The sequence below is a fragment of the Balaenoptera musculus genome, chromosome 8 (genome assembly GCF_009873245.2).
Source record: "Balaenoptera musculus isolate JJ_BM4_2016_0621 chromosome 8, mBalMus1.pri.v3, whole genome shotgun sequence".
In the NCBI taxonomy this organism is placed as follows: Eukaryota; Metazoa; Chordata; class Mammalia; order Artiodactyla; family Balaenopteridae; genus Balaenoptera; species Balaenoptera musculus.
In genome coordinates this window covers 32,974,935-32,988,555 of record NC_045792.1, presented here as the reverse complement: position 1 = coordinate 32,988,555, position 13,621 = coordinate 32,974,935, and the positions used below count along the sequence as shown (strand labels likewise).

General features: G+C 33.8%; 1 protein-coding gene and 1 pseudogene across 1 annotated transcript in view; both read left to right on the top strand.

Annotated features, from left to right (window-relative positions):
• The window catches only part of CNTN5 (contactin 5), a 1,373,994-nt gene that overhangs the window by 914,116 nt on the left and 446,257 nt on the right, over positions 1-13,621 (top strand). The gene's annotated exons all lie outside the window — the stretch shown is intronic.
• Positions 6,128-7,293, top strand: LOC118900251 (annotated as a pseudogene).

Below are 13,621 nucleotides of genomic sequence, written 5' to 3'. Positions count from 1 at the left end.
TTACTAGTAAAAAACTCATTATTATGCAGAAAACCACAAATGCCAGCTATAACTCTAATGCCATAATAATCTGAAAACCTAATGTCAAAGTGTAGAGAAATTTATAAGAAATATAAGCAACATGGTGTTGGATTTAGGAAAACCTAAATTTTATTTCATAAAGTAAAGTTGTCCTTCTCACTGAAAATAAGAGAGGAAGACATGCTGCCCCTTTCCCATGGCATAATGTTACTATGTTGGTACTGCTGTCCAAAATCATCAGGATATTTTTCTACCCTAAGAGTTTACAATAATTCGTAGACAGCTTCATCTGTAAAGGTCTAGGGTAGAAGTAGACCTAGAGGAGGTACATTGTATCTGAATTATACAGTCTTAAAGATAAAGTGATTATGATGGGACATAAAAAAATTATGAACCTTGATAACATTGGATATTAAGAACTGTCATTTTCCTGCTCCCAATCATTCCAGTGTCAGAACTAGCCAGCCAATATAAGAGATGTCTCCTTAGTCCAGCAGAGATACCCCAAATGAATGTCTCCTAGACCTGGGAATTGGAAAAAGTCCTGTAAACATTGACTTGTCCTATGGTAACTAACATAAGAAAGAGACATAATCTTCACATGAGCAATGTTCCAGTTTTCAAGAAAATTGTAACCAAAGAAATATAAACCAGAAGAGTTAATATTCATATCTGGATATGACAAAAAGATACCTCAATTGTGAAAAGTTCTGAGATTTATCACATACATGGACTCAGTTCAAGAGAAGAATCACATAAGTGTTGAAGTTTTGCTGTGAAGAGTTAAATATTTATCTTTAAAGCTAGTTAGTCATAAAAATTACTTGAGAAGAAGAATGACAAAAATGTTGAAAGTAGAGATACCTAATACTATAAACCATAACAACTTAATAAAAACAGTTTGGGCTCTGAACCAGATTATATTAATAATGTCACAAAAAGGAAATGAGTAGTAATGATTAAAACACCTACTAAGTTTCTCATTTTGAATAGAGAGGAGATTAAAAAGTTCTCACACCACTCTTTATTAATAAGAATGCAATTATGTTTTCTCTTGAAAAACATGAGTAGGTTTTTAAAAGAATATAGATGATAGATAAGAAAGCTAGCCAGATAGATATAACTATATAGAATACAAATATATTGTATTTTAACAAAGTTAAGGCAAAGAAACTTTTGCTATATTAAAGGGAACAGAAAAAAAGGAATCACTATGAAAGCTTAAAAACAGAAATCACACATAAAATGACAAATAAGATCAGACATATCAGCTATGACAAATGTAAATGCATTAAATTACTATATTAAAATTCAAAGAATATCAGATTATTAAATTTTTTCTATGTATATGAAATTTATATGTCCAGTTACACATACACATAAATACAAACAGATTATATGTGAAAGAATAGACAAAATATGTTCCAGCAACAACAAAATTACAACAGAGTTGATTAATAGTAAAGTTAGATAAAGTACAAACAAAAGGACAAACATTCCTTCATTGGGTTCTCATTATGTGCAAAGTGTTCTTTTAGATACTGGGCCACAACACTAAGTAACACAAACTTGGTACTTGCCCTTGTGAAGCTTATTAAAGGGAGCCAAGTATTTAAAAATTAATTGCACAAAGTTATTTACACTTAAGATAAAGGCAAAGAGAGAAATAGTCAGTGTGTGAACCTATAATTTTGGGAGATTGGATTTGTGTGGAGGCATGGCTGAAGAAGTGATATTTAAGCTAATAGCTAAAAGATTAAAAATTCGGTATACATATACTAGTCTATGTGTGTTGTTCTTGATCATTTGTGCACACATATGTGAGTATTGGGGGATAGGTTGGTGAGAAATAACAGCACTGCAGGCAAAGGAAATAAGAGTGAAGGCTCCAAGCAAGAAAGGAGCTAATGATTATATATTTCTAAAAGATATAGTTAATAATGGAAATATAAAAATTGTAAACATTTATTCATTCATATTAAATTTAAAAAAACAAGCACTATTGGAATCTCAAGGAGAAACTGGTAAAAGAACAGAAGTAAACAACTTTACCATATATCTTCTAGTCTTTTGTATTTCTAGGAATCAAAAAATAAATTAGCATTAGGAAATCTATTTAACATAATGTAGCATGGAAATAGATACAATTAAATTTGATTTTCTTATCAAATACTGAAAAGTCTATATTTAATTTTAAAAACAGTTGAGTGAAATATAAATTTTTAGTGAAGCTCTCTTAGTTTCATTTATTCTATCAAATTTGAATCAAATATTACCATATTATTTAATAGAGAAACTTCTGAGACACTTCCATTAAAGAAGCAAAAATGATAAGATTTCTTATTTTGCCATCATGTAACATAATAGTGATCTTAAAATTCTAAACGAGTCACTAAAACAAATGAAATAAGAAAAATTTAAGATATAATATTGTTAAAAAGTGACAAAAGTAAACAGTATTTGGAAATGTTATGTTTTTATGTCTAGAGAATTCAAAACAATCAGAATAAATATAAAAACTTATAAGATTTAATATGGTAGCTAGGAAAGAATTGTAAAAGAAAAGGAAATGATTGTCACTACACAAGGAAAATATATAATTCTTCAGAATATTCTCTAAAAACAAAATAAAACAAAATAAAAACAATGAATACTATTTGAAAGGCAAATTCAATATTCTCATTGCTATAACCTCAGTGCCTTTAAGTGCCTGGAAGATAGGAGACATTTAATTTATACTTGAAAGAAAGAGTGATTGAGTGAATGAATAAAGCTTCTTTATTCATTTATTTAAAATGAGCTTCTTGAAGCAAGGACCATATTATTGATCCTACATTCTAGGTATTAAATTAAGTTTATCAAATTAATTAAAAGTTCATAATATTAATAAACAAATTAATTTCCAGGGATTTTCTTTTGCTTACTAGCTGTGTGATGTTGGGCAACTATATATAATTTCTCTGAGCCTCAAGTCCTCATTACAAAATAAATAAACAAAATTTCGAGTAATAAGAGTAATTAACCAAAAGGATATTTTTTAAAGAATTAATTGAGATTAGATTAGAGACCTAAATGTAAGACCAGACACTATAAAACTCTTAGAGGAAAACATAGGAAGAACACTCTTTGACATAAATCCCAGCAAGATCTTTTTTGATCCACCTCCTAGAGTAATGGAAATAAAAACAAAAAAAAAAAAACAAATGGGACCTAATGAAATGTCAAAGCTTTTGCACAGCAAAGGAAACCATAAACAAGACAAAAAGACAACCCTCAGAATGGGAGAAAATATTTGCAAATGAATCAATGGACAAAGGATTAATCTCCAAAATATATAAACAGCTCATGCAGCTCAATATTAAAAAAAAAACAACCCAATCCAAAAATGGGCAGAAGACCTAAAGAGACATTTCTCCAAAGAAGACATACAGATGGCCAAGAAGCACATGAAAAGCTGCTCAACAACACTAATTATTAGAGAAATGCAAATCAAAACTACAATGGGGTATCACCTCACTCCAGTTAGAATGGACATCATCAGAAAATCTACAAACAACAGTTGCTTGAGAGGGTGTGGAGAAAAGGGAACCCTCTTGCACTGTTGGTGGGAATGTAAATTGATACAGCCACTATGGAGAACAGTGTGGAGGTCACTTAAAAAACTAAAAATAGAACTACCATATGACCCAGCAATCCCACTACTGGGCATATCCCCAGAGAAAGCCATAATTCAAAACGACACATGCACCCCAATGTTCATTGCAGCACTATTTACAATAGCCAGGTCATGGAAGCAACCTAAATGCCCATCGACAGATGAATGGATAAAGAAGATATGGTATATATATACAATGGAATATTACTCAGCCATAAAAACAAACGAAATTGGGTCATTTGTAGAGACATGGATGGATCTAGAGACTGTCATACAGAGTGAAGTAAGTCAGAAAGAGAAAAACAAATATTGTATATTAACACATATATGAGGAACCTAGAAAAATGGTACAGATGAACCATTTTGCAAGGCAGAAATTGAGACACAGATGTAGAGAACAAACATATGGACACCAAGGGGGGAAAGCGGTGGGGAGGCGTGGTGCTGGTGGTGTGATGAATTGGGCGATTGGGATTGACATGTATACACTGATGTGTATAAAATTGATGACTAATAAGAACCTGCTGTATAAAAAAAAATAAAATAAAATTCAAAAATTCATTAAAAAAACCAACCAAACAATCAAACAAAAAAACACGAAAAGACAACCTATTGAATGGGAGAAAATATTTGCAAATGATACAACAGACAAGGGCTTAATCTCCAAAATATACAATCAACTCATACAACTCAACAACAGAAAACCAAACAACCCAATCGAAAAATGGGCAGAAGACCTTAATAGACATTTCTCTAAAGAGGACATACAGATGGCCAGTAGGCACATGAAACGATGCTCAACATCACCAGTTATTAGAGAAATGCAAATCAAAACTACAAGGAGGTACCAACTCACACCAGTCAGAATGGCCATCATTAAAAAGTCTACAAGTAACAAATTCTGGAGAGGATGGGATGAAAAGGGAACCCTCATACACTGTTGGTGGGAATGTAAGTTGGTACAGTCACTATGGAAAACAGTATGGAGGTTCCTCAGAAAACTAAAAACAGAATTACCATGTAATCCAGCAATCCCACTCTTGGGAATATACCCAGACAAAACTATAATTCAAAAAGATATATACACCCTTATGTTCATAACAGCACTGTTCACAATAGCCAAAACATGGAAACAACCTAAATGTCCATCACCAGATGAATGGATAAAGAAGATGTGATACTTATATATACAATGCAATACTACTCAGCCATAAAAAAGAACAAAATAATGCCATTTGCAGCAACATGGATGCAACTAGAGATCATCATACTCAGTGAAGTAAGTCAGAAAGAAAAAGACAAATACCATACGATATTACTTATACGTGAAATCTAAAATATGGCACAAATGAACCTATCTACAAAACAGGTACAGACTCATAGACATAGAGAACAGACTTGTGGTTGCCAAGGGGGAGTGTGGGAGAGAGAGGGATGGACTGGCAGTTTGGAATTAGTAGATGCAAACTATTACATTTAGAATGGATAAACAATAAGGTCCTAATGTATAGCACAAGGAACTATATTCAGTATCCTGGGATAAACCATAATGGAAAAGAATATAAAAAAAGAATGTATGTGTATAACTGAGTCACTTTGCTGTACAGCAGAGATTGGCAGTACATTGTAAATCAACTATACTTCAATAAAAAAAAAGACAAAAGAAAATAAAATAAAATATAACGTGGACAAACAAACAAACAAAAAAAAAGAAAAAATATATAGAGCCCTTAGTACAGTGATTAACAGGTAGTGAATATTCAATAAATGTTAGCTGTCATCATCATCATTGCCATCATCATTATCACACTTCCATTTTACATATTTTTTAAAGATTCAATTTGAGATGCCATTTGAACTATAAGCTGCTAAGATAATCACAATATTTCTGAGAACTATTATTGGTATGTCTTCTCTGTTCAAGAACATAGAATGACTTACTTTTTCCTATACCTATAATCAGCTCACCAGTTAAGGTTTATTCATTCAACAATAATTATTAAGTACATAACATGGTGCCTGACACATAGTAGACATGCAATGAATATTTGTTTAATGAAGGAAAATGAATGAATGAATGAATAAAAAACTGAACTGTGGCTCCCACAGTATGGCCGGCGACATTAGCTAGTGCCCACTCTACTCTCTCTAATGGGGAAACAGCGGACTACAAGAGACTGAGATGTATCTGCCTCTATTTCCAACAGACTCACGTTCAACTTTCGCTCACAAAAAAAAAAAAAAAAAAAAAAGCCGGGAAAATTTTATTAACACTTTTTTAAAAAAAGTTAATATAAAATTATAGCAAAAAAGGAACCTGAATTTTAGTAACACAGCTGGAACAATCCGCAGCGGTGGTGGCAGCGGCGGGAGAAGAGATTTAATTTAGTTGATTTTCTGTGGTTGTTGGTTGTTCGCTAGTCTCACGGTGATGGAAGCTGCACATTTTTCAAAGGGACCGAGAAGCTGCTGGAGGTTTGGTTCTCCAGGCAGCAACCCGACGCAAACCAAGGATCTGGGGATCTTCGCACCATCCCAAGATCCGAGTGGGACATACTTTTGAAGGATGTGCAATGTTCAATCATAAGTGTGAAAAAAACTGACAAGCAGGAAGCTTATGTACTCAGTGAGAGTAGCATGTTTGTCTCCAAGAGACGTTCAATTTTGAAGACATGTGGTACCACCCTCTTGCTGAAAGCACTGGTTCCCTTGTTGAAACTTGCTAGGGATTACAGTGGGTTTGACTCAAAGTTTCTTTTATTTTTGTAAGAATTTCATGAAGTCGTCTCACCAAGGGTACCCACACCGGAATTTCCAGGAAGAAATAGAGTTTCTTAATGCAATTTTCCCAAATGGAGCCGCATATTGTATGGGACACATGAATTCTGACTGTTGGTACTTGTATACTTTGGATTTCCCAGAGAGTCGGGTAATCAATCAGCCAGATCAAACCCTGGAAATTCTGATGAGTGAGCTTGACCCAGCAGTTATGGACCAGTTCTACATGAAAGATGGTGTTACTGCAAAGGATGTCACTCTTGAGAGTGGAATTCGTGACCTGATACCAGGTTCTGTCATTGATGCCACACTGTTCAATCTTTGTGGGTATTCAATGAATGGAATGAAATTGGATGGAACTTATTGGACTATTCACATCACTCCAGAACCAGAATTTTCTTATGTTGGCTTTGAAACAAACTTAAGTCAGACCTCCTATGATGACCTGATCAGGAAAGTTGTGGAAGTCTTCAAGCCAGGAAAATTTGTGACCACCCTGTTTGTAAATCAGAGTTCTAAATGTCACACAGTGCTTTCTTCACCCCAGAAGATTGAAGGTTTTAAATGTCTTGATTGCCAGAGCGCTATGTTCAATGATTACAATTTTGTTTTTACCAGTTTTGCTAAGAAGCAGCAACAACAGCAGAGTTGATTAAGAAAAATGAAGAAAAAACGCAAAAAGAGAACACACATAGAAGAAAGTGGTGGCTGCTTTTTAGATATTGATACCAAGGGCCATGCTTTCCATAACCACCACCTTGTAGTTGCAGAAAGCCCTAGATGTAATGATAGTGTAATCATTTTGAATTGTATGCATTATTATATCAAGGAGTTAGATATCTTGCTTGAATGTTCTCTTCTGTGTTTAGGTATCCTATGCCACTCTTGCTGTGAAATTGAAATGCATGTAGAAAAAACCTTTTACTATATGAAACTTTACAACACTTGTGAAAACAACTCAATTTGGTTTATGCACAGTGTAATATTTCTCCAGGTATCATCCAAAATTCCCCACAGACAAGGCTTTTGTCCTCATTAGGTGTTGGCCTCAGCCTAGCCATCTGGGACTGTTCTATTAAATTGCTACCAGGATTTTGCATCCAGTTACCTCCACTTTCTAGAACATACTCTCTACTAATGTTATTGAAACCAATTTCTACTTCATACAGATGTTTTTGCAGCACCAATCAAAGTTCTTCTTCCACGAGTCGAGTCCTCTATGAAAATGACTGCAGTTATCTATTTTGTGTATTACTATCTCACTGCTTCCTATACTTGTGTGACTTTAATTGATTCATTCCTCACCATGGTATCTCCCTCCCAACCACACCCCCTCCATAAAACAATACACTGTTACACTGTGGGTTTACACTTACCTTATACCCCAGATGGGGAACGGGGGTGGGGGTGGGCCCTGGGCTTAATTTTCTTTTAAGGTCAAGGGAGTTTGGCATTTTTCGTTACCATGAGCTCTTTTGGAATAAGCTGGTATTGATTAGCAAAGAAGGTGTAGATTGATACTAGGGAATATTGGCAGAACTGTATGGAAACTGTATGCCATTCTGTGGCCCCCATTAAATGAGATTAGCTTCTCATGGGTACCATGTCTTTATTAACTTGCTAAGTAGTAGTATAAAAAAATTATCACTAAATTTGTTAGCAAGGAGATTTAAGATAAAGGTTGTGTTGGATTCAACAAGTCAAGTCACCTCAGATGATTCACCTCAACTTTTACTTTCATAGCCATTTCCACTAATTTCTGTTAATGATATGCCTTAAACTTTGGTCCAAAGCAGAATCGATGTCTTTGCCATCTTTGTGACTTAAAAAGTTCTGTGACTTTGTGATGCATGTGATAGTGTTCTGACGGTTCCTTTTACTGGTATTTCTTTCACCATGGAGTAACATCAAGTGATGAATGAGAACAGTTCAGGTTATTCAGACATATTACACAGTGAAGCAGAGTGCTATCCATAAAATATAACATACAAAATTCCAAAATGGTCAATGGGAAATGACCAGAAATACAGGCTTAAAAGAGTTGGCATCTTTTAGCTGTATTTGCTAATACAGACACTTATTTAAGCAGCTGAGAAAAGAACAAAGTTGACTCAATTTTGTATTTCTTCTTGTCCTCAAACAATTTTTGATTCTTTCTGGATTGATGCAGTGATGTTTTTGTTCCTTCTGTATTTATAAATGAAACACTTTTTTTTAGTGTTTCTAAACATAAATTCTACTTGGTTTGAAATCAAGTGGTTGGAACACTTTTGACTTTTAAACATGTTGTTGATTCAGAGCTTCATTGAAGAAGCTTTCAATCAATGGATCAGTCCAATTCTGTAATTAGCACACAGTACCTAATGTTTTGGTGCTATTATGAGGACCAATGCTCAAAGTGGATTTTGTTCTTGAACAGTGTCCCAGTAGATTTGATGAACATTTATTGGCTTGAGGTCTGATCCCCACCACCGCCCCAGCCCAATAGACTTAAGATTTCCATTTAATGTTGAGAAACTGCACAAATTTGTATGGAACAAAGCCTAGAAAAATGGAAACTATGGATTGAATAGTAATCTAAATTAATCCTAGTGCGTATGATAGAGGAGGGAGAATCTTGGTGCCATAATTTCTCTCTTCATGGTGTTGGACTTAAATCAGTTGAAATGTATTTCTGTACCACAATTTAAGCTTCAATAAAGGTTTGCTTAATTCATTGTCTAGTGACATTCAAAAAAAAAACAACTGAACTGCTATTTAGTAAACATAGTGCTAGATGCTGGATATAGGATGAATGTGCTAACTCTTCATATAAAATAGTAATAGCTAACATTTACTGAGGATTAACTATAAGTTAAGGCCTGCTGCTGGGTGAATTGCAAGCATTGTCCCCCTGATACGAATTCTGTAGTATTATTATTCCTATTGCACAGGTCGGTAAACTGAAGCTTAAAGGAGCTTGTCCAGCATTACGTGGGCAATAAGTGGAAGAGAATTCAAATCCATTCCTTTCTGATTCTAGAGGCCAAGCTCTTCTACCATGCAAATATCTTACTTCTGTAAAATGACTTGAACAGGCTATATAGAAAAGTCATTGACTCTCTAGCAGTAGAAATTTATTAAGTCTTCCTATTCCTACTAATTTCAGCAGACTAGACCAGAGGTCAACAAACTACAGCCACAGGCTAAATCTTTGTTTTTACAGAGCCCACAAGCTAAGGATTTATTTTTACATTTTTAAATTGTTGAAAAATTTAAAACAATAATACTTTGTGACATGAAAATTATATGCCAGTATCATATAATATGCTCAGTTTTGCCTTTTGGCCTACGAAGCCTCAAATATTTACTATCTGACCCTTTACAGAAAATGTCTGCGAGCCTTGGACTAGATTACGTGGGATGCCTTTCAGCAATATGAGCAATGCATATGCCATAGCAGATTTAAAGAAAAATGTACCATGAGTAAATAGTTATATTAGCCCTACAAAATTTCTGGGAAGTATTTTCTTGTACTTTAATTCAAAAGAGCTAGAGCAACTACAAAACAGAAACAAAATCAGAATACTAGTATATTGAACTGATGCTTAATGTGAAAAGTGATTTCATTCTGTCAAGAATTTCTTCATATAATTGATGGAAATTTCTACACAAAAGTAGTGTTTTCAATAAATTATTTAAATGCGTATTCTACCTTAAAAAAAAAAAAAGCTCTTCTCTAGTTTCATGGAAATAAATCAGATAGGAAGAGAGTAGTGTTTGACATTTACAGAGGTCAATTTGTAACAACTGCCCTTTTAAATGTGCATCATTTATTCATTCATTCATTCAGCCAATAATTTTTGAATGCCAGGCACTGGACTTACTAAGCGTAGGTGATATACTGCAAATGACCTGAGTTTTGACCTGAAATAACTTGTTATATATTTTTTTTCACCATTCACTTGCTGTATAATATGTGAGTTGCTGCACATAGTAAAATCAACCCTCCCTAAAATTTGAGCATTACCCAAGATCACTTGCCATATTAGTTCAGCCTAAGTGAAGATCACAAATTAAAACTTCCTAAGATAACTGAATGCTGAAAAAGGAAAAAAAAAAAATACTGCTACAAGGTCAGAGGAGATTCAGTCTAAGGCAAGACATGAGGTTTTTCACCAAGATCTAAGATAGGTTGAAAATTGATCACTAGTCAGCTGAGTTATGAAATAAAGTAGCTCCGTAAGATTTTTTAATTAAATAGGGTGCAAGTTATTTAAATAGAACTAGTGAGGTTATAGCTTATAAAAAAATGCAAATCCATGATACTTGATTTAACTCTACAACAGCGAATGAGCTAAGGGAATCAAGAAAACCCAGCAATTTACATCCTGAAGCATTTGCTAAGGGGGCCAGGACTGTTCTAAGTGCTCTGCAATACACACAGCAGTTGAAAACAAATTTGGCAGGGCAAAACACTCAAACACACACATTAGTCAATTATGGAAAGAAATTGTATAACCAAAGCAAAATTCAAAAGAGACCAATACAAACTTTCTCATGCAGTTTGGGACTGGGTTGGATTTAGGAGGAAAAAATCTATTGCCTTGCTGAAATGTTTAGTGTTCAGATTCAAAAGTATAATTTTATACTTAGAGTCAAAAAATTGTTTAAAAAAATCTACTCACCAGTTAATTATATATTTTCAGTAGATATATGGAAAAGAAATAATTATGTTGTCCATTGGAGCTATTCTAAGTAGGAGCTAGTAGAGCTAAAAATTGCCTTGTAGGAGTGGAGAGATATACAACAGAGGGGAGTTTTTCTATAAAAATATGGTAAGGTCTCAAATTCTTGATATTAATAGAAATAAATTAGATTTTTAAAATAAGAGTCATCCTGAGTTTGCACAAAGTAGAAGAGCAGACATTTCTGTAAAACTTAACTTCTGCTACAGTTCTTCAAACTGCATAAAGACATCTGGTGGCTTGGAGGTATTATTACAATCTAGTTTTCATATTCTACAAATGAGGAAGGAAATCATGATGTCTAGTGGCCTATCATTTACCAAAAATATAACTTTGGAATAATTCCTCTAATTATTATCTTCTACACTACAAATACTGGAGCTTCATATGTACACACTAAAATACATTTTACTTTATTTTATTTTTTAAAATTTATTTATTTATTTATTATTTATTTTTTATTTATGGCTGCATTGGGTCTTTCTTGCTGTGCACAGGCTTTCTCTAGCTGCAGTGAGTGGGGGCTACTCTTTGTTGCGGTGTGCGGGCTTCTCATTGCGGTGGCTTCTCTTATTGTGGGGCATGGGCTTTATGCGCGTGGGCTTCAGTAGTTATGGCTCGCAGGCCCTAGAGCACAGGCTCAGTAGTTGTGGCTCACGGGCTTAGTTGCTCTGCGGGATGTGGGATCTTCCTGGACCAGGGATTGAACCCATGTCTCCTGCATTGGCAGGTGGATTCTTAACCACTGCACCACCAGCAAAGTCCTTTACTATTTTAAAACACATATCGTCTGTTATGTGTCAGACACTATATAAAAAGCTTTAAAATATAATTCATTGTGACTTGAATATAAAGTCTCTTAACGTATAATTTAGAAGATAAGTATGACACATTTTAGCAATTATAATGGCAGAATGTTCATTTCAGCAACTTTTTTCTATGTTTATTCTTCTTAGATCAATCATGATAAAACTACAGAAAACTGTAGCCTTGTAAGTAAATGGTGTACAATTTTACGCTGATAACAATATTTTCTTATTTCAGTTGATAATCAAGTCAATCATCAAAATATAAATACAGAATATAAAAAGTGTTTCATTTGATATTCAATGTAGTAATGGAGACTAGTTAGGAGTATTCATTCATATATATTTTATTTTTTATATATGTATTTATTTCATAAATATGTTTGCAGATTGAAATAAGTTCTGAATGATAGGTAATATATAGCTACACATAAAAATTAGGTTCTGAATGATAGCTTGAAGTTAGAATCATAGGTGGTAAGTTAAATTCATGGAATGTTTAGCGTCTTAGAGATCATCAGAACCAAGCTTGAAAAGCTGTTCTCCAGGAAAAATCTTACACATAAGTGTTTCCTTTAGTTTACACAGTGTTTATTAAACAGATGTAAATGACTTTGTGTGCATACTCTCTCCATTTTACCTAGTTCCCACCATGATTATCGTTTTTTACACAGTTTTATTGATATAAACGACATACGACACTGTATAAGTTTAAGGTATACAGCATAATGATTTGACTTACATACATCATGAAATGATTATCACAACAAGCTTAGTGAACAAACATCATCTCATATAGATACAAAATTAAAGAAATAGAAAAAAAAAGTTTACCTTGTGATAAGAACTCATGATTTACCATCTTAAAAACTTTCATCTATAGCACAGAGACAGCAGTGTTAATTATATTTATCATGTTGTCAATTACATCCCTAATACTTATTTATCTTAAAACTGGGAGTTTGTACCTTTTGACTGCCTTCATCCAATTTCCTCTGCTCCACACTCCTGCTTTTGGTAAACACAAACCTGATTTTTTTTTATGAGTTTGTTCGTTTATTTTTGAAGTATAATTGAAGTACAGCATTATGTTAGCTCCTGGTATACAACATAGTAATTTGATATTTCTATACATTTAAAAGTGATCATGATGATTAGTCTACTTGTCATCTGTCACCATACAAAGTTATCACATAGTTATCAACTTTTAGCCACACTGTACATTTCCTACCTCTGACTCACTTATTTTGTAACTGCAAGTTTGTACCTGTAAATTTCCCTTACCTATTCCTTCCCTCTCCTGAGCCCCTCCTCACTGACAACCACCTTTTTGTTCACTGCTTTTATGACTCCTTCTGTTCAGTTATGCTTGTCAATTTGTTTTGTTTTGTTTTAGATTCACATATAAGTGGAAATCATACAGTATTTGTTTTCTATGTCTGACATTTCACTTAGCATAATACCCCCTAGGTCCATCCATGTTGTCACAAATGGCAAGATTCCATTCTTTTTTATGGCTGAGTAATATTCCATTGTGTGTGTGTATATATATATATATATATATATATATATGCCATTTTCATTACCAGTTCATCTATTGATAGGCGCTTAGGTTGCTTCCATATTTTGGCTAT